Below are 24430 nucleotides of genomic sequence, written 5' to 3' on the forward strand. Positions count from 1 at the left end.
TGGCATCTCCGGCTCCCCTATAGATCTGGGTTGGTGTGTTGGTTTGGGCAGGACGTGCGCAGCTCAGAGCTGTCTTTATAGGCTGAGGAGGCGTGTCTGATGGGTGTCAGCAGTGATGTCATCAGCTGACACCTTTTTGCAGAAGGTGCTGTCATTTCTGGGGGCTGGGCTTGTGCTCTGCCTCCTGGGTATTTAAGGCCAGAGTATTCACTAGCTGGGTGGCCTTGATACTAATCAGTTCGCTGGTTCTTGGCCTAGCTAGTGAGATTCGAGAGCTACATTAATATATTGTGTAGACGCACAATATATATGTACTCTAGTTAGTCAGTCTTGTGTTTTGTAGTTATATTATATATCAGCGGTTCCCAACCGGTGTGCCGCGACACACTTATGTGTCGCAGCAGCACCGGCTATGTGTCGCCACTCTGCTTGCCGCTCATCTCCCCCGCTCTTATCTCCTCCCCGCTAATTGCCCTCCTCCTCCTATTAGTGCAGGACTACAAGAAAATGGCTGCCGCCGTCAGACATCGGCGGCCATTTTCTTGTAGTCTTTACTAACTACGAATCAGAGGATGGAGGCGGAGCATTGAGGACGGAGCCAAAGTCTGGACGCTTGGAGGGAAGGAGGAGAAGGGGCAAAGGGGTGGCCATGGAGCGGTGAGTTAGGGAAGTTTCTTCCTGTGGCACTGTGTGAGTACTTGGCAGCAGTACACTGTCCCTGTACCAATCATATAGAATACTGTCCCTCAAGCTATTCTGCGCCAGCAGCAGCATTAGCAGCAAGTTATTCCTGCAGCCCAATGTTCATTGTGCAGCCGCATTGTGTCCCTCTAACCACCTCCCCCCCCCCCCCCATTGTGTCAGCAGCAGTATATTGCAGCAGCAGCAGCAGATTGTCCCTGCAGCCCCCATTGCACCAGCAGAAGATTGTCCCTGCAGCCCCTATTGCACCAGCAGAAGATTGTCCCTGCAGCCTCCATTGCACCAGCAGCAGATTGTCCCTGCAGCCTCCATTGCACCAGCAGCAGATTGTCCCTGCAGCCCCCATTGCACCAGCAGCAGATTGTCCCTGCAGCCCCCATTGCACCAGCAGCAGATTGTCCCTGCAGCCCCCATTGCACCAGCAGCAGATTGTCCCTGCAGCCCCACATTGCACCAGCAGCAGATTGTCCCTGCAGCCCCCATTGCACCAGCAGATTGTCCCTTCAGCATCAGCAGATTGTCCCTGCAGCCCCCATTGCACCAGCAGCAGATTGTCCCTGCAGCCCCACATTGCACCAGCAGCAGATTGCCCCTGCAGCCCCCATTGCACCAGCAGATTGTCCCTTCAGCATCAGCAGATTGTCCCTGCAGCCCCCCATTGCACCAGCAGCATCAGCAGATTGTTTCTGCAGCCCCCATTGCATCAGCAGATTGTCCCTGCAGCCCCCATTGCACCAGCAGATTGTTTCAGAGCCCCCCATCGTTCCAGCAGCATCAGCAGATTGTCCCTGCAGCCCCCATTGCACCAGCAGCATCAGAAGATTGTTTCTGAGCCCCCCATTGCACCAGCAGCAGATTGTCCCTGCAGCCCCCATTGCACCAGCAGATTGTTTCTGAGCCCCCCCAATGTTTCAGCAACATCAGCAGATTGTCCTTGCAGCCCCCATTGCACCAGCAGCATCAGAAGATTTTCTGAGCCCCCCATTGTTCCAGCAGCAGAAGCAGACTGTCGATGCAGCCCTTAATCATATACATGAAAAGCTCTAGCCCTCATTTTCAAGTGTGTTCTGAAAAATGCACTTGATTTTCAAATTATTATCCTTATTTTTCTATCATATGTGACAAGTCACGTATATCTGAATGTTTGGCGCGATGTGACGTGTCACGGATATCTGAATGTTTGGCGTGATGTGTCACGACCTGGAAAAGGTTGGGAACCACTGTTATATATTATCGAAGTATATTGAAGTAACATCTTATTGTATATCTGTGTACCAACTTTTGCCTGCCTCTTGACCTCGCTCTTGTCTCATCCTTCTGTAACACTGCCATCTGATACACGTGTTCGACTCAGCCTGTCCCTGACTTCGTTATTGCCTGATCCCTACAATACGACTGACATCTGACTTATGTGTATGACCCTGCCTGTTTATTGACTACGATATTGCTTTGCTACTCTGTACCTCGATACTTCTGACTTTGTGTACGACTATGGCCTGATCCTGACTACGCTTTATGTACTACTGTTTGTGTATAAACTTGTACGTTACCTTATCACGTATCAGCGTGATAATATCTATCCTTAGTTAGTATTGTATATTGTATTATTGTGATTGTTTTTCTGTGTATGACCCGGCAAGCCCTCCACTATTGATTAAAGTCTTATCCCTCTGTACTACAGTCATCTAATACGTGATATTGACCTTGGCTAGCCTATCGACCTCGTCTCTGTCTCATCCTTAACTGTCCCTCAGACATCTGATTTATGTGTATGATCCTAGCCTGTAATTGACATTGCTCTGTCTTAGCCCCTTTGTACCGCAAATCTCAGACTTCACGTGTATGACCTCAGTTAACGATCTGACCTCGATTTTCGTATTTTCTGTGTAACTGGTTAGTTTGTATCACAGCCAGCGTTACATTCGAACAAAAAAGTGGTTCAGGAGCCAAACACCGTAGAGCATATAGATTTGCTGCATTTCTAGACTTCCTCAAGCCACATGCAGAAACTCGGCGGTAAGTATTGACACTGATGACTGACAAAGCCATGATAGTTATTCAGAATAAGATGAGGTTTATTATTATTATTATTATCCTTTATTAACAGTACTGAAGACAATCTACCTGCTGAAGAGCCCACAGAAACAAGTACAGATGTGGACCTTACAGAACCTTCAACAGTGGATACTAGTGTTACATCTGTGCAAAAAGCTGAGGAGAACATCCCTCTGCACTTCCCATCCACTAATTTTAGTCCCCCATGTGGGCGTAATGTATCCAATAGGTATAGACAAGCCTTTAATATAAGAAGAGCAGGTAGATGACTGTCAAGGTTAGAGGTCAGAATTTGACCATAAAGTGCTAACATCCATTGAGAAGGCAGTCATCAATATGGAAAAAAGAGATGAAGATAGAGCCAAACTAAGTGACCCCACGTCTCAATTTCTACTCAGCTTAGTCCCATCATCAACAAATCCCACCTAACTAAATCGTGTGTGCCAAACGTGCTATCGTTGATGTGACAGACACATTTGTCAACCCAGAACCAACTAAGGAACACCCAGACCACACCTACTATGGCTAGACTAATATGGGTCACCATCATGCTCCATAGAGACACCCATTACATGCACCTTATTATGGGCAGCCCATATATGACCACCAAAACTATTCTTTACCAACATTCCAAACTTATCCTCAGAGGCTTAGACAACCCTACTATCCAACCATACCACCACCTATTTCTCAATAACCATCAAGACCGCTCTCCTGACACACCAGTCTTCACAGACCTAAGTGGTCATGGTAGTGGACCTAACAGAAAACAGGAAATGGAACCTGACAGTGAGACAAACAGAATGTCTCAAGTCAACTATTATTTATGACTGAGATGTAATGTGGGCTCTTTCCATAGACATACTGGTCTAGATTGTTTACAGTTAATGTTTACAGTTTACTTTGTTATGTATATTACTGTTCTTTAAAGGGAACCTGAAGCAAGGAAAATTATTTAAAATAAACACATGATGTAGCTGCAAATGAATATTACATACTTACCTCACCCTCAGTTCCTCTCAGAAGCTCACCAATTTCTTGTTACAGTGATCCCTTCCAGTTCTGACAATATTTTGTCAGAACTGAAATATACCAGTTGCTCTCATATATATATTAGCTGCTGTCAGTTAAAACTAAATGTGCAAGGCGATGTCCATGTTTCCCAATGACTCAAGTGGTTGATATTACAGTTTAACAGTGTGCTGACCAGGAAGCTGTTAGGGGTTAATGGCCATTTTTAAAATGGAGGACAGAGAAATCCATTGATCACAGTGGACAAATGGGACGCAGGAGAGGAGAAAGAGATTGAGCAGTAGACTACACAGGAGGTAAGTATAACCCGTGTATGTTTATTTTGACTTTTTATTTTCAGTTCAGGTTCTCTTTAAGATTTTTTAGCACACAGTGCACTTATTTTTACTTAAACGGAACATAAACTGAGCAGCATATGGATTTCTCTTTTCAAAATTATACCAGTTGCCAGATTTTCCTGCTGAGCCTGTGTCTCTAATACTTACAGCCACAGCCCCAGAACAAGCATGCAGATCAGATGCTGTGACTGAAGTGTGACTGGATTAGCTGCATGCTTGTTTCAGGTGTGTGATCCAGACACTACTGCAGACAAAGAGATCAGCAGGACTGCCAGGCAACTGGTATTGTTTACAAGGAAACATCCATATCCCTCTCAGCTTAGGTGCACTTTAAATAGAGTGACCATATTTTTGTGGGTCCAACCTGGGACGGGGAGGGGGGGCATGGGGGGGGGTGGCAGCGCGCCACGGTGAAAAGTGGGGAGGACTGAGGAGCGCGCAGCGATGAAGGGGGGGGGGCGGCGCGCCGCTGCGAAAAATGGGCGTGGCCATGACATTGTATGGGCGGAGCTAACATAATGATGTAACAGCGAGGCATAAGAAGGCAGTGTTTACGCCATGATGTGGACAATCGAGACTTTGCATCATGGGTGTGCAGAAACTGTGTGATGCTAATAGTATACCGTAACTACAAAGCAGCAAACATAACCATCTATGACAATTAAATAATAAATGCAGTAACAGTTACCCCGGACACCAGAAAATAAACGCAATGGGCAACATGTCAGCACAAAATAAACACAATGCAGGCAACATGTCAGTATAAAATAAATGCAATGCGGGCAACATGTCAGTACAAAATAAACGCAATGCGGGCAAATATTTCAACAGAAAATAAACGCAATGCGGGCAAACATGTCAGTACAAAATAAACGCAATGCGGGCAAACATGTCAGTACAAAATAAACGCAATGCGGGCAAACATTTCACCAGAAAAGAAACGCAATGCGGGCAAACATTTCACCAGAAAAACGCAATGCGGGCAAACACTTCACCAGAAAAGAAACGCAATGCGGGCAAACACTTCACCAGAAAAGAAACTCAATGCGGGCAAACACTTCACCAGAAAAGAAACGCAATGCGGGCAAACATTTCACCAGAAAAGAAATGCAATGCGGGCAAACATTTCACCAGAAAAGAAACGCAATGCGGGCAAACATTTTACCAGAAAAGAAACGCAATGCGGGCAAACATTTCACCAGAAAAGAAACGCACTGCCGGGAAACATTTCACCAGAAAAGAAACGCAATGCGGGCAAACATTTTACCAGAAAAGAAACGCAATGCGGGCAAACATTTTACCAGAAAAGAAACGCAATGCGGGCAAACATTTCACCAGAAAAGAAACGCAATGCGGGCAAACATTTTACCAGAAAAGAAATGCAATGCGGGCAAACCTTTCACCAGAATTAAACGCAATGCGGGCAAACATGTCACCTGGAAAAAAAAACGCAATGCAGGCAAACATTTCACATGGAAAAGAAAGCATTTACTCACCTGGCAGAAGTCTCCAGCCTCTGGCGCGCTGCTCCCGGGACCACCTTCCTCCTGCTCGTCTCCCGTGCTGACAGGGCTACGGCAAGATGGCGCCCGAAGCCCTGTACTGGAGACACAAATAGTCTCCAGTACAGGGCTTCGACAGCCATCTTGCCGTAGCCCTGCTCGCCTGCCGGTGTCGCAACAGACATCGGAAGAGGAGGCTGGAGCGGGGCTGCGGGCAATGAACTGGCACGACGTCTATAGACGCCGCTGCCAGTTCATGAGGATAGAGTGGCCAGAGTCCCGAGGCCGGGACGTCCCGCTGCTGAAAGCGGGACGTTTCCCGGCACCTCATGCTGCCTGGGACAGCGGACCCCGAATCCGGGACGCGTAACGGGCAATCCGGGACGTATGGTCACTCTACTTTAAAGTGGATCCGAGATTACAAACTAACTATAACAAGTAATTTGTCTGTATATCATATCTAAAGTTTAGATACTTTACACAGAAAATGTTGCTGCAAACAGCTTAAACAGTAATATGATTATGTCTTGCTGTGATATAATGAGAACAGCGATGTTCTGCTTGTGATCATTACAAACTAGTGATGGGTCGTTCGCGAACGAGCCGGCTCTAAGAGCCGTCTCTTTGCTGCGAACGACAAGAGCCGGCTCTCAGTTTTAAAAGAGCCGATGCCTCAGCCGCCCCACAGAGCTCTGATTTGCTCTGTAATAAAGGGCGCTGAGGCATGCTGTGAGATGTAGTCCTCCTCTTCCAGCTTGTAGGAGTGTATGGGGCGGAGCAGAGCAGTAGCAGGAGGGATTGCCCCATTCCGAGAAGCAGTCTGGAGTTGTCATGGAGAAGGGGGCGGGGATTTTACTCCAATTCTGAGTGGTGTCTAGTGATATGTAATGAAGAGCCGATTCAGAGCCGTAAGAGCCGGCTTTTTGATGGGAGCCGATTCAGAAGAGCCGATTCTCCGAGAAGAGCCGGAATTTCCATCACTATTACAAACAGGCTAGGTGCTCTGCATCTCCACCCCTCAGCCTGTGAGAACTTCACTCCCCTTTCCTCCTCCCTCTTCCCCTATGCCTCTGAAATATCTGGCTAGTAACACCTCCTCCTCCTCCTCCTGGCCAGAGTGCATTGCAGGAGTCTGACAGCCACAGTTATGACTCATAAAGGCAAATGCATTGTGGGATTTGTAGTTCCTTAACAGCTGGAGGGCCAAGTTTGCCCATGCCTGGCCTAGACGCTGGAGGATCTGTGGGCAAGGCTTGTTTAGCTTATAGGGAATTAATGTACGAGAAAAAATACTAAAAAAGTATTTGGCTTGAGGAATGCCCTATAACCTGTATGAAAGGAACACAATTATACAATGCTAAAAAGTTTATCTCGGAAACTACTTTCAAAAATAATTTAAGATATTTTACAGTAGTTTAGTAGGACATATAGGCAGCTGGAAGCGTATAGTTGTCCATAAATGTCTAAGCCACAATGTCTCCAGGATATTATGCACATTGTTTGACAATTTTTTTACTACTTTAAAGGGACTCCGAGCAGTACTGAAACTATGGAAAGATGCATATCATTTTAAAGCTCTCTTTCTCCTCTTTCCAACGATATATAAATCGCCGCCCTACGCCTTTTAGTTTTCGCTATTTTCGCGATTGAAATTGCCGCGGCCGCGATTTCGATCGCGAAAATAGAGAAAACTAAAAGGTGTAGGGCAACGATGTAGGTGTCGTCAGAAAGAGGAGAAAGAGAGCTTTAAAATGATATCCATCAAGCCATAGTTATATTGTATTACACAGGGCGACTTTTTGTCAAAGTCAGCAGCTGCATTCAGCAGAATGGACTTGCTGACACTGGGGAAAGTGTCGTCCTGTGTAATACAATATAACTATGGCTTGATGGATATCATTTTAAAGCTCTCTTTCTCCTCTTTCTGACGCCACCTAAATCGTTGCCCTACACCTTTTAGTTTTCTCTATTTTCGCTATCGAAATCGCGGTCGCGGCAATTTCAATCGCGAAAATAGCGAAAACTAAAAGACGTAGGGTGGTGGTTTATATATCATTGGAAAGAGGAGAAAGAGAGCTTTAAAATGATATGCATCTTTCCATAGTTTCTGCACTGCTCGGAGTCCCTTTAAAGGGAACCAGAGGCCCCAGAAAAAAGATTCTATACATACCTGGGGCTTCCTCCAGCCCCATACGCACGGATCACTCCTACGCCGCCGTCCTCCGCTTCCTGTATCCGACGGTACCGGGTCTCGTAGTTTTAGCCAGTCGGCGGCAGCACGCGGCCAATTGTCCGCATCACAGGGGCTCCCGGCATACCCGTACGCGTGCGGCTGCATACTGCGCAGCCGAACGCATAAGGGTATGGAGGGAGCACCTGCTCATGCGGACAATTGGCCGCGTCCGCCGGAAGTGACGGGACCCGGTACCGGTGGATCCAGGAAGCAGAGGACGGCGGCGTGGGAGCGATCCATGTGTATGGGGCTGGAGGAAGCCCCAGGAATGTATAGAATCTTTTCTCAGTTCATAGAAGATTTTATTTTTTGTTACAAGTTAGCGGAAAATGACACTTTGTGAAAAAAACCAATAAAAATCAATTTCCGCTAACTTGTGACAAAAAATAAAATCTTCTATGAACTCACCGTACTACTAACAGAATACCTTGGGGTGTCTTCTTTCTAAAATGGAGTCATTTGTGGGGTTCCTATACTGTCCTGGCATTTTAGGGGCCCTAAACCGTGAGGAGTAGTCTTGAAACAAAATTTCTCAAAATGACCTGTGAAATCCTAAAGGTACTCATTGGACTTTGGGTCCCTTAGCACAGTTAGGGTGCAAAAAAGTGCCACACATGTGGTATCACCGTACTCGGGAGAAGTAGTACAATGTGTTTTGGGGTGTATTTTTACACATACCCATGCTGGGTGGGAGAAATAACTCTGTAAATGGACAATTGTGGGTAAAAAAATCAAAAGATTGTCATTTACAGAGGTATTTCTCCCACTCAGCATGGGTATGTGTAAAAATACACCCCAAAACACATTATACTACTTCTCCCGAGTACGCCGATACCACATGATTGGCACTTTTTTGCAGCCTAACTGCGCTAAGGGGCCCAAAGTCCAATGAGTACCTTTAGGATTTCACAGGTCATTTTTGTTTCAAGACTACTCCTCACGGTTTAGGGCCCCTAAAATGCCAGGGCAGTATAGGAACCCCACTAATGACCCCATTTTAGAATGAAGACACCTCAAGGTATTCCGTTAGGAGTATGGTGAGTTCATAGAAGTTTTTTTTTTTTTTGTCACAAGTTAGCGGAAATTGATTTTAATTGTTTTTTTCACAAAGTGTCATTTTCCGCTAACTTGTGACAAAAAATAAAATCTTCTATGAACTCACCATACTCCTAAGGGAATACGTTTGGGTGTCTTCTTTCTAGAATGGGGTCATTTGTGGGGTTCCTATACTGCCCTGGCATTTTAGGGGCCCTAAACCGTGAGGAGTAGTCTTGAAACAAAAATGACCTGTGAAATCCTAAAGGTACTCATTGGACTTTGGGCCCCTTAGCAGTTAGGCTGCAAAAAAGTGCCAATCATGTGGTATCGCCGTACTCGGGAGAAGTAGTATAATGTGTTTTGGGGTGTATTTTTACACATACCCATGCTGGGTGGGAGAAATACCTCTGTAAATGACAATTGTTTGATTTTTTTTTACACACAATTGTCCATTTACAGAGAGATTTCTCCCACCCAGCATGGGTATGTGTAAAAATACACCCCAAAACACATTATACTACTTCTCCTGAGTACGGCGATACCACATGTGTGACACTTTTTTGCAGCCTAGGTGCGCTAAGGGGCCCAACGTCCTAATCACAGGTCATTTTGAGGCATTTGTTTTCTAGACTACTCCTCACGGTTTAGGGCCCCTAAAATGCCAGGGCAGTATAGGAACCCCACAAGTGACCCCATTTTAGAAAGAAGACACCCCAAGGTATTCCGTGATGGTGTATGGCGAGTTCATAGAAGATTTTATTTTTTGTCACAAGTTAGTGAAAAATGACACTTTGTGAAAAAAAAAAATCAATTTCCGCTAACTTTTGACAAAAAATAAAATCTTCTATGAACTCGTCATACACCTAACAGAATACATTGGGGTGTATTTTTTCTAAAATGGGGTCAGTTTGTGGGGTTCCTATACCGCCCTGGCATTTTACGGGCCCAAAACCGTGAGTAGTCTGGAAACCAAATGTCTCAAAATGACTGTTCAGGGGTATAAGCATCTGCAAATTTTGATGACAGGTGGTCTATGAGGGGGCGAATTTTGTGGAACCGGTCATATGCAGGGTGGCCTTTTAGATGACAGGTTGTATTGGGCCTGATCTGATGGATAGGAGTGCTAGGGGGGTGACAGGAGGTGATTGATGGGTGTCTCAGGGGGTGGTTAGAGGGGAAAATAGATGCAATCAATGCACTGGGGAGGTGATCGGAAGGGGGTCTGAGGGGGATCTGAGGGTTTGGCCGAGTGATCAGGAGCCCACATGGGGCAAATTAGGGCCTGATCTGATGGGTAGGTGTGCTAGGGGGTGACAGGAGGTGATTGATGGGTGTCTCAAGGTGTGATTAGAGGGGGGAATAGATGCAAGCAATGCACTGGCGAGGTGATCAGGGTTGGGGCCTGAGGGCATTTTGAGGGTGTGGGCGGGTGATTGAGTGCCCTAGGGGCAGATAGGGGTCTAATCTGATAGGTAGCAGTGACAGGGGGTGATTGATGGGTAATTAGTGGGTGTTTAGGGTAGAGAACAGATATAAACACTGCCCTTGGGAGGGGATCTGCGGGCGAACTATTGGTGTGGGTGGGTGATCAGATTGCCCACAAGGGGCAGGTTAGGGGCTGATTGATGAGTGGCAGTGACAGGGGGTGATTGATGGGTGGCAGTGCCAGGGGGTGATTGATGGGTGGCAGTGACAGGGGGTGATTGATGGGTGATTGGCAGGTGATTGACAGGTGATCAGTGGGTTATTACAGGGAAGAACAGATGTAACGAATGCACTGGCGAATTGATAAGGGGGGGTCTGAGGGCAATCTGTGCGTGTAGGCGGGTGATTGGGTGCCCGCAAGGGGCAGATTAGGGTCTGATCTGATGGGTAACAGTGACAGGTGGTGATAGGGGGTGATTGATGGGTAATTAGTGGGTAATTAGTGGGTGTTTAGAGGAGACAATAGATGTAAACACTGCGCTTGGGTTATGATCTGATGTCGGATCTGCGGGCGATCTATTGGTGTGGGTGGGTGATCAGATTGCCCGCAAGGGGCAGGTTAGGGGCTGATTGATGGGTGGCAGTGACAGGGGGTGATTGATGGGTGATTGACAGGTGATCAGGGGGGATAGATGCATACAGTACACGGGGGGGGGGGGTCTGGGGAGAATCTGAGGGGTGGGGGGGTGATCAGGAGGGGGCAGTGGGCAGGGGGGGGAGATAAAAAAAAATAGCGTTGACAGATAGTGACAGGGAGTGATTGATGGGTGATTAGGGGGGTGATTGGGTGCAAACAGGGGTCTGGGGGGTGGGCAGAGGGGGGGTCTGAGGGGTGCTGCGGGCGATCTGGGGCAGGGGGGGGGAAATCAGTGTGCTTGGTGCAGACTAGGGTGGCTGCAGCCTGCCCTGGTGGTCCCTCGGACACTGGGACCACCAGGGCAGGAGGCAGCCTGTATAATACACTTTGTAAACTTTGGCGATCGCGGGGTTAACATCCCACCGGCGCTTCCGTATAGCCGGCGGGATGTTGCGGCGGGCGAGCGGTGACAGGCGCCGGCGGAGGATCGCGTCACGGATGACTCGATCGCTCCGCCCATGCCCCTACAAGGACCGCCGCCTTTGGGCATGAGCTGGTCCTTGCGGGGTCCACTTCCCGGCCGCCTCTGTGCGTTAGGCAGTCGGGAAGTAGTTAAAGGATACCACAGCTGAACAAACAGAAAGATCCAGTGTGTAGGGGGTAAAAGTACATACTGTGACCTCCTCCTGCCCCCTCTGTCTGCTGCCGTTTGTGGACTATTCATGCCGGTGTCCCGGCGACTTGCTTGACCCTTGACCTGGATATAAATCTTCCTCTCTTCACTTCTGGCCGGCGCATAGCTATTGGCTCAGAAGCACGCTGTCCCCTGCGTCTACACTGAGCTGCGTGTGCGCTCCTTTACACCAAGCGTCTTATTAGTTCTGTGAACAATAGCAAGCAACTTTTTTTGGGTTGTTAAACTTGTTTCACAACAAAAGTTGTTTGATAATTGAGCTGCATAAAAGACGACTGTTGAGCGTGTGTATGGGGCTTTACACATGGTATTACATAGAGATAAACCCAAAAAAACTAAAACATTTTGTAGGCACAGGAGAGCGCCGGGAGGCGCTAAAAAAATGCACCCAGCAACTAGCCACAGCTATGCTTATCACTGGTGATGACTGGGAGCACTCTGCAGGCTTAAATACAACTTTCATCCAATCAGTGGCCGGCCACAATCCGCACATCCAATCACACAGCGGTAACCTACCTAGGTGTCAGCTGTAACAGCTGACACCGTGCTGTCAGCTGACCGTGGTCAGCTATTGTTTACATCTGCGGAGGGCATACTGGAAAAGTGCCCTCCACCTATCAGGATGTGCGGCCTGCATTCCAGCAGCAGCGTCATCAGCGGGGAACAAGCACCGAGACCCAGAAGCGACGGATTCCACCTGGGTCTTGGCGGAAACACTCTCAATGACAGGCAGGTTCCTTATAGCTCCTCTGTGGTAAAACCAGCTCCTACGTCTAATCTTGTATTTTTTATCGGCGTTAGCTGTCTGTGCAAACAGGAAGTGCAGGCTGACACAGAAAAACTTCACATTTAAATAGTCACGGAACAAAAGGCGCAAATGCAATCGCCGCATAAAACGATTTTGTGAGCGTTTTTACTATACCTTCCATTATAGCCAAATTGCACAAAAAATGGTACAGGCAGCGCTTTGATGAGCGGAAAGAAGTCGAAACGCACTGATATGAACACTCCCATAAGGAATCATTGCACAAGCGCTTTTAGGGCGATTTTGAAAATCGCAGGCGCTTAAAAAAAGGCGAAAACGCCCTAAGTAAGAATAAGCCCTTACTGCAGTAAAGAGCCATAACTACATGCAATGCTGCTGATTTTTGCTTTTTTGTACAATAGCCTAGTAGTGGTGCAGAAGCAAGTAGAGTGTATGGGTTGTGTGTATGTTGTGGTATGTACAGGGTTTTCAGTTTTGCAGCTTTTCTTATAAAATGTAAAATAACTTGATCTGCCATGCCATGAGTTTGTTTGTATGGCATGGCATACTGAATTTGTTAACAATTAAGGCCGTTTCAGATGGATGGCTTCCAGCAGCCGCCCACGTCATTTAGCACTGGACTTCATGGCGTCCTGCATTGAAATGAATAGCAGTGTTCATCTCAATGCATTTACTATCAATTGCCAGCAATTGCACAAGTGCCATGGCTGATCAAATTTTCTGAGATGCTGTGTGTAGCTTCTAGAGTCGTTTGCGGGTTCGATACTATCTAGGGGTTTAAAAATTTGAAAATGTAATGACAGGAACCTATGCCAAACTCTTTTCTGCTCGGTAGTGGAAAAGCGTTTAGCATCGAGATGCCGACAGCCGATCGTGTGAACCGGCCCTAAAATGGCAAAAATAAAGATTTTTGTTGTTAAGTATATACAGCACTGTTATCTTCCTTACCATTCTTTCAATTCTTTCACAGATAGCATGTCTTACTTAGAGATGTCGCGAACCTCCGATTTTCGGTTCACGAACACCGTTCGCGAACTTCCGCAAAAGTTCGGTTCGCGTAAAAGTTCGCGAACTGCAATAGACTTCAATGGGGATGCGAACTTTGAAAAATAGAAAAAATTATGCTGGCCACAAAAGTGCTGGAAAAGATGTTTCAAGGGGTCTAACACCTGGAGGGGGCATGGCGGAGTGGGATACATGCCCAAAGTCCCGGGGAAAAATCTGGATGTGACGCAAAGCAGCGTTTTAATGGCAGAAATCACATTGAATGCTAAATTGCAGGCCTAAAGTGCTTTCAAACATCTTGCATGGGTATACATCAATCAGGGAGTGTAATTAGAGTTCTGCTTCACACTGACACACCAAACTCACTGTGTAACGCACCACAAACAGCTGTTTGCGTAGTGACGGCCATGCTGGAATGGTGCGCAGCGTGGCGAGAGTGTAGGCCGTGGCGGTTTTTAAGCCCATATGGTCGCCGGGCTGTGGTAGCTCAATGATAAAACAACAGTGACTGTCCAGCTGATCAAATTTGGTCTGACCACAATGAAGCACTGACCTTATTATCTTTTGTGTGCCACCCCCACCCGAGACACTCAAATAGCCGGCGGTCATTGCTTCATTGTGATACGCAAGCCCCTTCACCACAGCAAGGAAATGATCACGAAGGGGGATGTGCACATGTACATGCCTTTTGTTTTTTTTTGTTGCACCCGCCCGCAGTGCAGCCAGAAAAATTAGGCAGGCATGTACACGAACCAGAAAAATTAGTGTAGCGGCCACCGCTAGCAGCAGCCTTAAAAATTCAGGAATCCGCCTAGAGTCCTGGACCCTGTTGGTGGTGGCGGAGAAGGCAAGCGGCCTGCAGGCAGAGATGCTGTGTGTGGAGACTGACTTAGTCTTCGGTCATTCAGTAGCCCTCCGTGATCCATTCCTCATTCATTTTGATAAAGGTCAGGTACTGTACACTGTCGTGACTTAGGCGACTTCTCTTCTCAGTGACTATGCCTCCAGCTGCACTGAAGGTCCTTTCTGACAGGACGCTTGCGGCAGGGCAAGAGAGAAGTTGTATGGCAAATTGGGACAGCTCTGGCCACAGGTAAAGCCTGCGCAACCAGTAGTCCAAGGGTTCATCGTCGCTGCGCGCAGTGTCTACATCCACACTCAAGGCCAGGTAGTCGGTTACCTGCCGGTCCAGGCGTTGGTGGATGGTGGATCCGGAAGGACTATGGCGAGGAGTTGGACTAAAGAATGTCCGCATGTCCGACATCACCCTGAGATCGCTGGAGCGTCCTGTCCTTGTCTGTGTGGACTTGGGAAGAGGAGGGTTACTGCCAGTGGTACTTTGATTGCGTTGTGCAGCCACATCACCCTTAAACGCATTGTAAAGCATCATCGACAGCTTGTTCTGCAAGTGCTGCATCCTTTCCGTCTTCTGTTGAGTTGGTAACAGGTCCGCCACTTTGTGCCTGTACCGAGGGTCTAGTAGCGTGGCCACCCAGTACAGGTAATTTGCCTTGAGTTTTTTGATACAGGGGTCCCTCAACAGGTTGGACAACATGAAAGAGGCCATCTGCACAAAGCTGGATGCAGACGTACTCTCCATCTCCTCTTGCTCTTCATCAGTGACAGGACACAACTCTTCTTCCTCCCCCCAGCCACGAACAATACCACGGGAACGTGGAGCAGCAGAAGCCCCCTGTGACGGCTGCCACGGTTGTTCTTCTTCCGCCGCCTATTCCTCCTCCACAGAAACACCTTCCTCATCACCATCATCAGAGTCTGACTCCTCTCCTTCCCCACACGACTCCTCTTCTTCCTCCTCCTCCTCCTCCCCCCTCTGTGCTGCCGCAGGTGTTGTGGAAACATCGGGTTCGGATGTAAATCGCTCCCACGACTCCTGCTGCCGTAACTGTTCTCGTTCACGCTCCTCCACAGCTGTATCCACCACTCTACGCACAGCACGCTCCAGGAAGTAGGCGTAGGGGATCAAGTCGCTGATGGTGCCCTCAGCGCGACTCACCAGTTTGGTCACCTCCTCAAAGAGCTCCATGACATTGCATGCATTTCGCATCAGTGTCCAGTTGTTGGGCCACAACATCCCCATCCTCCCAGATTGTGTCCTTGTACTGTAATTATACAGGTACTGGGTGACGGCTTTCTCCTGGTCTAGCAGGCGAGAGAACATCAGCAGGGTGGAATTGTAGTGAGTCGGGCTATCGCAAATCAGTCGTCTCACCGGCAAGTTGTTTCTACGCTTAATGTCCGCAAAGCGTGCCATGGCCGTGTAAGAGCGCCTGAAATGCCCACACAACTTCCTGGCCTGCTTCAGGACGTCCTCTAAGCCTGGGTACTTGGACACAAATCTTTGCACGACCAGATTCAGCACATGTGCCATGCAGGGTACGTGTGTCAGCTTTCCCAAATTCAACGCAGAAATGAGATTGCTGCCATTGTCACACACCACGTTGCCGATCTCAAGCTTGTGCGGGGTCAGCCATTGCTCCACCTGTTTGTTAAGAGCAGCCTGGAGAGCTGCTCCAGTGTGACTCTCCGCTTTCAGGCAAGACATGTCTAACACTGCGTGACACCGTCGTACCTGGCATGCAGCATAGGCCCTGGGGTGTGGGGGCTGTGTAGCTGGAGAGGAGATCGCGGCACCAGCCAAGGAGGAGGAAGAGGAGGAGGATGACGACAGCGAAGAGGTGGTAGCAGGCGGAGAGGAGGTGGCTGGAGGCCTGCCTGCAAGCCGTGGAGGTGTGACAAGTCGGTCCGCTGCGCAGCCACGTACTCCCTGCTTGCTGCCATCGGTCACCAGGTTGACCCAATGGGCTGTGTATGTGATGTAGCGGCCCTGCCCGTGCTTGGCAGACCAGGCATCCATGGTCAGGTGGACCCTTGACCCAACACTCTTCGCAATAGATGACACCACTTGCCTCTCAACTGCAGGGTACAGTTTGGGTATGGCCTTTTGTGAAAAAGAATTGCGGCCTGGTATCTTCCACTGCGGTGTACCAATGGCCACAAACTTACGGAAAGCCTCCGACTCCACCAGCTTGTATGGTAATAGCTGGCGAGCTAATAGTTCCGCCACGCCAGCTGTCAGATGCCGGGCAAGAGGGTGACTGGCAAACATTTGCTTCTTACGCTCAAATACTTCCTTCATGGACAGCTGGGTACTGCTGTGGGCAGAGGAGAAGAAACCGCTGAAGGGAAGAGGCAGTGTCTAGGAGGGTGGCTGTGAAGGTGCAAGGGAGAAAGCGGATGAAGACGATGCAACTGAAGGAGGAAGAGGAGAAGGAGGGTGGCTTGTCTTTTGGGTGCTGCTTTTCCTCAGGTGTTCTTGCCATAGCTGTTTGTGCCTTCTCTCTAGGTGCCTTCGTAAGGCACTTGTCCCTATGTGAGAGTTGGCCTTTCCACGGCTCAATTTTTGCTGGCAGAGACAACAGATGGCTTTGCTCCGATCTGAGACACACGTTAAAAAATTTCCAAACCGCTGAGCCCCCCTCGGGTGATGGCGCTACGGTGGCATCAGCAGCTGACGTTGAAGGGCATGTTGGCTGGCTGGCCATAGCTGGCGATACATGGCGCCGGACACTGCCCCCAGCTGTTTCTGAGGATGAGCTCCCTCTGCTTCTATCATGGAGTTGTCTCCTCCTACTCCTCTCTGACTCCCCCTCTGAACTGTCCCCCTGGTCATCTCCTCTACTGGGAACATACGTGGCATCCGCATAATCGTCATCATAATCCTCCTGCCCAGCTTCGCTTTCCTCAGACACCTCCTCAACTGCACCAACTTCAGGTGGTTCATCATCCCCCTCCTCACACGTTACGTCCATACTATCGCCACCTAACTCAGACGTATGAGGTGGTGTACCTGCACCTTCTTCTTGTTGTTGCAGTAGTGGCTGTGAATCAGTGATTTCACCACCACCACCAAATAACTCCTGCGAAGTGTCAAATGCAGCGGATGTGGTGCTTGTTGTAGCGCTGGTGGCTGTGGGAGATGAGGTGTTCTGTGTTAAATAGTCAAGCACGTCCTGATCTTGGGAAGTGATGGCACGTGCCTTCTTCTGAGCACTGTACTTTGGGCCAGGTCCGCACGAAATCACAGCAACACCACCTCGCACAGACCTGCCGGTGCCTGGTGGCCTTCCTCTGGGTCTGCCTCTACCTCTTCCTCTACCTGGTTTGTCCATTTTGTCCATCTCGGGGGGATGCTAGGTATATGCAGTGAGCTGGGTTCACTCAACACAACAGGTAGTTATATGCAGTGAGGTGGGTTCACTGAACAGTAAAGGTAGTTAGATGCAGTGAGGTGGGTTCACTGAACAGTAAAGGTACTTAGATGCAGTGAGCTGGGTTCACTGAACACAACAGGTAGTTAGATGCAGTGAGCTGGGTTCACTGAACAGTAAAGGTAGTTAGATGCAGTGAGGTGGGTTCACTGAACACAACAGGTAGTTAGATGCAGTGAGCTGGGTTCACTGAACAGTAAAGGTAGTTAGATGCAGTGAGGTGGGTTCACTGAACACAACAGGTAGTTAGATGCAGTGAGCTGGGTTCACTGAACAGTAAAGGTAGTTAGATGCAGTGAGGTGGGTTCACTGAACACAACAGGTAGTTAGATGCAGTGAGCTGGGTTCACTGAACAGTAAAGGTAGTTAGATGCAGTGAGGTGGGTTCACTGAACACAACAGGTAGTTAGATGCAGTGAGCTGGGTTCACTGAACAGTAAAGGTACTTAGATGCAGTGAGCTGGGTTCACTGAACAGTAAAGGTACTTAGATGCAGTGAGCTGGTTTCACTGAACACAACAGGTAGTTAGATGCAGTGAGCTGGGTTCACTGAACAGTAAAGGTACTTAGATGCAGTGAGGTGGGTTCACTGAACACAACAGGTAGTTAGATGCAGTGAGGTGGGTTCACTGAACAGTAAAGGTAGTTAGATGCAGTGAGGTGGGTTCACTGAACAGTAAAGGTACTTAGATGCAGTGAGCTGGGTTCACTGAACACAACAGGTAGTTAGATGCAGTGAGCTGGGTTCACTGAACAGTAAAGGTACTTAGATGCAGTAAGGTGGGTTCACTGAACACAACAGGTAGTTAGATGCAGTGAGGTGGGTTCACTGAACAGTAAAGGTAGTTAGATGCAGTGAGGTGGGTTCACTGAACACAACAGGTAGTTAGATGAAGTGAGCTGGGTTCACTGAACAGTAAAGGTACTTAGATGCAGTGAGGTGGGTTCACTGAACACAACAGGTAGTTAGATGCAGTGAGCTGGGTTCACTGAACAGTAAAGGTACTTAGATGCAGTGAGCTGGGTTCACTGAACAGTAAAGGTACTTAGATGCAGTGAGGTGGGTTCACTGAACACAACAGGTAGTTAGATGCAGTGAGGTGGGTTCACTGAACAGTAAAGGTACTTAGATGCAGTGAGGTGGGTTCACTCAACACAACAGGTAGTTAGATGCAGTGAGGTGGGTTCACTGAACAGTAAAGGAACTTAATTGCAGTGAGGTGGGTTCACTCAACACAACAGGTAGTTAGATGCAGTGAGCTGGGTTCACTGAACAGTAAAGGTACTTAGATGCAGTGAGGTGGGTTCACTCAACACAACAGGTAGTTAGATGCAGTGAGCTGGGTTCACTAAACAGTAAAGGTAGTTAGATGCAGTGAGGTGGGTTCACTCAACACAACAGGTAGTTAGATGCAGTGAGCTGGGTTCACTGAACAGTAAAGGTACTTAGATGCAGTGAGGTGGGTTCACTCAACACAACAGGTAGTTAGATGCAGTGAGCTGGGTTCACTGAACAGTAAAGGTACTTAGATGCAGTGAGGTTGGTTCACTCAACACAACAGGTAGTTAGATGCAGTGAGCTGAGTTCACTCAACACAAATCTAGGTATATGCAGTGATGAGGTGGGTTAATTAAACACAACAGGTACTGGGTATATGCAGTACTGGGTAGTACAATTTGCAGCTCCCTGTCACACACACAGGTAGTCACTGAATGTGCTGGGCTGCTGGCAGTGGCACACACACTATCAATTAGCAAGGCTGTGCATGCAACAAAAGTGTCAATTTGACACACAGGGAAAAAAAAGTACAGGATGAGCTCTGAAAAGAGCTGTTGAGGGGTGCTATAAAAGCAATAATAATCAGCCAGGAGCAAGCTAAGCAGCCAAGAACCTAACTAATCTGTCCCTAGAAGAACAAGTCTGCAGCAGCTGTCTCTAGTCTGTCTCTGGCGGGCACACGAGTGAGGCTAATGGCCGCAGGAGCCTGCCTTATATAAGGGGGAGGGGGGGCTCCAGGGCTTAGTGTAGCCTGAATGGGGCGAATCGAACTTCCGCAAAAGTTTGCATGGTGCAGGTGAACGCGAACCACCAAAGTTCGCCTGGAACCGTTCGCAGGTGAACCGTTCGCGACATCTCTAGTCTTACTCTTAGGGACTCCGAGCAGTGCAGAAACTATGGAAAGATGCATACCATTTTGAAGCTCTCTTTCTCCTCTTTCCAACAATATATAAACCGCCACCCTACACCTTTTAGTTTTCGCTATTTTCGTGATCGAAATCGCGGCAAATAACGGAAACTAAAAGGCATAGGGCAGCGGTTTATGTGTCGGAAAAGAGGAGAAAGAGAGCTTCAAAATGGTATGCATCTTTCCATAGTTTCTGCACTGCTCGGAGTCCCTAAGAGTAAGACTAGAGATGTCGCGAACGGTTCACCTGCGAACGGTTCCAGGCGAACTTTGGGGAAAACTTTGGGGAAAAGTCGTCCTGTGTAATACAAGCAGCTATAGAAAGATGCATACCATTTTGAAGCTCTCTTTCTCCTCTTTCCAATGACACATAAACCGCCACCCTACGCCTATTAGTTTTTGATATTTTCGCGATCGAAATCACGACGGCCGCGATTTCGATTGCGAAAATAGCGAAAACTGAAAGGCGTAGGGTGGCGTTTTATATATTGTTAAAAAGAGGAGAAAGAGAGCTTCAAAATGGTATGCATCTTTCCATAGTTTCTGCACTGCTCTGAGTCCCTTTAAAGAGGAACTCCAGCCTAAACAAACATACTGTCATTAAGTTACATTAGTTATGTTAATTAAAATAGATAGGTAATATAATCTCTTACCCACACTGTTTTAAAAGAACAGGCAAATGTTTTATTTCATGATGGCAGCCATCTTTTTGGTTGAAAGGAGGTGACAGGGAGCATGAGACACAGTTCCAACTGTCCTGTGTCCTGAGCACCTCTCCCAGTTGCTAGGCTACGTGAATAACAACATAGGAAATCCCATCATACTCACAGCATCAGGGAAAATAAGCCCGGGCTGTTTTTCTTTGAAGGGTGGAGCTTAGCTAAAAATTCAGCTAAAAATGATGCCTTGGTAAGAAAAACAAAGTTGTGCTGCTGTTCTGCTGAGTAGATTTTTAGTCCGGAGGTTCACTTTAAGTTATATCAACACAAAATGCATCCTCTTTAGTTTCTTATCAGTACTGCCCAGCATTTCCATGTACTGCAATTTTGGTTCATTTTTCAGCAGCCCACAAAATCTTTTTTCAGTCAAGTCTTTCTTTTACAAAAAATAAGTAGTATGATAATAGATAATAGACACTATATATATATATATATATATATATATATGTGTATATATATATATATATATATATATATATATATATATATATATGTGTATATATATATATATATATATATATATATAATATATGTGTTTGTGTGTGTGTGTATATATGTATATATATATATATATATATATATATATATATATATATATGTGTGTGTGTGTGTGTATATATGTGTGTATATATATATATATATATATATATATATATATATGTATGTGTGTGTGCATATATGTGTATATATATATATATATATATGTATATATATGTATATGTGTGTGTGTATATATGTGTATATATATATATATATATATATATATATATATATATATATATATATATGTATATATGTATATATATATGTATGTGTGTGTGTATATATATATATATATATATATACACACACACACAGGCACACACAAGTTACCAGAGAAAAGCTTTTATAAAATATTGTTGTATATTGTTGCTCTTAGGGATGGTCGCTGGATTCCGCGATTCCGGCCGGATCTGGGCCAATTCCGATTCCGGCGGTCGGAACGGAATTGCTATAGCTCTAAAACGGAATTCCACGGAAAATGTTTTAATTCCGCAGAATTTTACCTAATTCAAATTTATTTCCTCACCTATCTATTTTCTCCCTTCCTCCCTACCTCCCTACTCCCTCCTCCCAGAGGGACTCATCTTCCAGGAAATCGTAGTATTTCAAAAGCCAGCTTACATACCGTGGCTGGGAATTGAACCCAGGCTGGGCATTGAACCCAGGTCTCAGTGTGTGGTAGGTAACTCACTTAACCACTATACCACCATAATGGTATTGATCATAATGGTGCATGCTAGGCTGGCTTCAGCATGTAGTGTTGGTGGTATAGTGGTTAAGTGAGTTACCTACCACACACTGAGACCTGGGTTCAATTCCCAGCCCAGCCTGGGTTCAATCCCCAGCCACGGTGTGTAAGCTGGCGTTTAAAATACTACAATTCCCTGGAAGATGAGACCCTCCGATAGGAGGGAGGAAATAGTTAATAGGGACTATGGGCCACCATATAGGATAAACAAGGATACCTTAGTGATTTTTTCAATTTTTCCGACGGAATCCGGAATTCCGCGGAATTTCGTACAAATCCGGCGGAATTTTCATAGCGACGGAATTTAACACTGATGGAATCCGTGATTTCCGGCGGAACAGAATTTGCTCTTTCCGATCATCCCAAGTTGCTCTCGTTGTTCTTTCCTTTTGTAAACTTCATGCTTGTGCGCCTATCTACCTATCTCTATTTTCTACTTGAGCTATGTATTGTGTGAAACCCAATTCCGGGCATGACCCAGTCATGCTTGGGGAAATAAACAATTCTGAAAAAAAATATTTATTAGAAATTCAGGAGCGGGACATCAAACTTGGAGAAGGACTTAGGAGTACTCATCGACAACAAGTTAAATAATCGTATTTAATGCCAAGCCTCTGCAGCTAAAGCTAATAACATTTTGGGATGCATTAAAAGGGAAATGAAAACTTGAGATGCTAGCATAATATTGCGAGATGCTAGCATAACTCTCTAGTAAGGCCACATCTGGAATATGGAATTCAGTTGTGGGCACCACATTACAGGAAAGATATTGCAGTTTTAGAGCAGATGCAGAGACGAGCAACAAAATTGAAACGTGGGACGGAAGGTCTCACTTACCAAGAAAGGTTAGATAACCTGGGTTTATTTAGTCTAGAGAAAGGATGCCTTAGAGGGGATCTAATTAACATGTATAAATACATCAGAGGGCAACATAAAAGCTTGGCGGATGAGCTTTCTGTCCCTAGGCCTTCTCAAAGGACTAGAGGACATGATCTGTGCATGTAGGAATAATGTTTTAGCCATTTATTTAGTAAAGGGCAGTAAGAGTGATTAAGATGTGGAATGCATTGCCACAGGAAGTAGTTATGGCAAATTCTATACCTGCATTTAAAGGGGGCTTAGATGCTTACCTTGCGTTGAAAGACATCCATGGCTACAGTTACTAGGTAATGCCCAGTGATGTTGATCCAGGGATTTTATCTGATTGCCATCTGGAGTCGGAAAGGAATTTTTTCCCTTTTGGGGATAATTAGACCATTCCTTGTAAGGGTTTTTCGCCTTCTTCTGGATCAGCAGGGATATGTGAGGGAGCAGGCTGGTGTTGTACTTTGTTCTCTGGTTGAACTCAATGGACGTAAGTCTTTTTTCAACCCAATAAAACAATGTAACTACCGTATGTAACTAGAATACCTTGAAAAATCTGTACAATCTAATATTAACATTTGCAGGTCAGGAAACTATACTGTTAGACCCATTCACATTGTGCTTTTTTCTTCATTTTCCTCATACAAAATCATTGGGCTCTGACAGGCCATGTAAATCAATGTGGTAGCTCACACCTAATGCATTTTTTTCATAGCTGTATTGCTGCTTTTTCTGCGCACTGCACATTATTACATTGAAAGGCACTGAGTTATCACTGAGTACATGCACATTTTAAAGGGAACCTGAAGCGAGTACAATTATTTTAAAATAAACACATGACATAGTAGCTGCAAATGAATATTACATACTAACCTCACTGTCAGTTCTTCTCAGAAGCTCACCAGTTTCTTCTTACAGTGACCCCTTCCAGTTCTGACAATATTTTGTCAGAACTGAAATATACCAGTTGCTGTCAGTTATACTGTATATCAGTTGCTGTCAGTTACAACTGAATGTGCAAAGTAATGTTCATGTTTCCCTATGGCTCAAGTGGGTGATATTACAGTTTAACAGTGTGCTGACCGGGAAGCTGTTATGGGGTAATGGCCATTTTTAAAATGGAGGATGGAGAAATTCATTGATCACAGTAGTCAAACAGGACGCAGGAGAGGAAAGAGAGATTGAGTAGTAGATTACACGGGAGGTAAGTATGACCCGTGTATAGTTATTTTGACATTATTTTTTTTTCAATTCAGGTTCTCTTTAACATAATAAAAGTATGTGCGTGCAATGTGTCAGAAATACATGTAAAGACATGTTTACAAGCACTCAACCCAGGTCCAGAGGGGGGTTAACACATACACTTGGAGGGAGACCAGCCAACAGTACATTGGTCATCAGGAAAATGAATGTTGTTACAGTCGTTGTGATGTGAACAGTCTCCATTGCAGCACGCACACATTACAATGCTTGTGTTAAATGTGAATGCATTCTAAGGCTCCTTACACACTGCATTTGTTGAGTTCTGTAAAATAATATAATATTTCTATGGTATGTTCATATTGCTTCATTAAACATGCAGGGAGCAGGCATGCTGTGCATTTACTGGATTGTGAGAAAATGCGGAAAAGTCGCCGCGGGTGCTCAGAGC

This window comes from Hyperolius riggenbachi, chromosome 8 (genome assembly GCF_040937935.1).
Source record: "Hyperolius riggenbachi isolate aHypRig1 chromosome 8, aHypRig1.pri, whole genome shotgun sequence".
In the NCBI taxonomy this organism is placed as follows: Eukaryota; Metazoa; Chordata; class Amphibia; order Anura; family Hyperoliidae; genus Hyperolius; species Hyperolius riggenbachi.